This window comes from Etheostoma cragini, chromosome 22 (assembly GCF_013103735.1).
Source record: "Etheostoma cragini isolate CJK2018 chromosome 22, CSU_Ecrag_1.0, whole genome shotgun sequence".
In the NCBI taxonomy this organism is placed as follows: Eukaryota; Metazoa; Chordata; class Actinopteri; order Perciformes; family Percidae; genus Etheostoma; species Etheostoma cragini.
Window position 1 is genome coordinate 22,316,716 of NC_048428.1, and position 1,492 is coordinate 22,318,207.

A 1,492-nucleotide genomic window follows, 5' to 3' on the forward strand; every position below is an offset into this window, starting at 1 on the left:
GGAGACTCCTTAAAGCTGTATTCTCTCTAACTTCCAGCAGGGGGAGACTCCTTAAAGCTGTATTCTCTCTAACTTCCATTTATTACCTCAGTAAATATTTTCATAATGAGATCATGGTCTCAATCGCTAGTTTCAAGTCTTCTTCAAGACAAACTGATGTTTAATTAGTAAATGATGCTCCTATTTATTTTAGAAGAGAGGATAAAGCAGGGGATGCTGTAGGACCCTTCAGTCCGGACCAAGGCTTAGCGATGCTAGCGATGCTAACCGTGCTAAGAATGGGGACGTTAGACAATAGACCTCAACTGGTTTTGGCCGTTTTACGTGTTTTCATTTTAAAGCGTCCATATTCTGCTCATCTTCAGGTTCATAATTGTATTTTGAGGTTGTCCCAGAACAGGTTTCCATGGTTTCATTTTCAAAAAACACCTTATTTTTGTTGTACTGCACAGTGCTGCAGATCGTGTTTTCACGTTTTTTCATAAAACGTGGGCCCTTTAAACACTGTCAACCTTTGACACTGTGTGTTGTCACTCCAGCAACGTTGACAGGAACGTCTCGTTCTGCCGACCACGTTCCCGCTAGCGTTAGCACGTAGCTTTAGGTAAAGTCTGACGATCTCCTGCTCGGCCGTGCGTGCAGACTAACTACGCCGTTGCTTTGATATCGGTAATAATAAAGACAAGTATCGAGCACGAGTAAAGTAGAACTGACGTAACAGCTGTTATATATTTAAACGGTTATTTTAAGTTTTTTTAGTATTTACGTTTTGAGGGTCTTTTACACGCGGTCTCAGCTAGCGGTTAGCCGAATAAGCGGTTAGCTAAGCTAACGTTAGCTCTCCAGTGGAGGCTAACAGACTTTCTTTAACTGTCTATGGGAACAGAAGGTGTGGAGTCGTAAATCCTCGTTCACCATGACGTCATCACGACATCATCTGCACATGTGCAGAACGGATCGTGTACCGAAAGACGGGCCGGAAAACGGCGACTTTCCCTCTTCGGCGTTTTACTTACTGCATTGCCATAGCAACCATAAACAACACCGGCTCTCATACAAATTCATCGCATCAATTTGGAAATGTAACGACAACTAATTAATGGCCGACGTCTCGGATGCTGCATCGGTTTAGTTGACAGTGGAGTTGGAAACGCACAAAACGCACAAAACCTCATTTATTAAAATTAATTAATTAATTAATTAAAAGAATTTAAGTTAAAAAAATAGTTTTAGCCCAAGAAACAGTTCTGGAGAGAAGATCCAGACCGGGAACCAGACCGGGTCAGTTCCCCCCTCAGCTGTGTCTCAAAGGTCAGGTGGTGATTTAAAGACACACGTGTGTGTGTGTGTGTGTGTGTGTGTGTGTGTGTATGTGTGTGTGTGTGTGTGTAAAGGTCATCCAGCTAGCTAGCATGTGGTGGTAGAGAAGGTGTCATTTTACAGAGGTTCAAAGAGGAGAGGGAATACGAAGAAGAGAGAGAGAGAGGGGGGG

At 43.1% G+C, this 1,492-nt stretch overlaps 1 protein-coding gene across 1 annotated transcript in view; it reads right to left on the reverse strand.

Moving 5' to 3' along the window:
- The window catches only part of LOC117938306 (ras-responsive element-binding protein 1-like), a 21,412-nt gene that overhangs the window by 14,933 nt on the left and 4,987 nt on the right, over nucleotides 1–1,492 (reverse strand). The gene's annotated exons all lie outside the window — the stretch shown is intronic.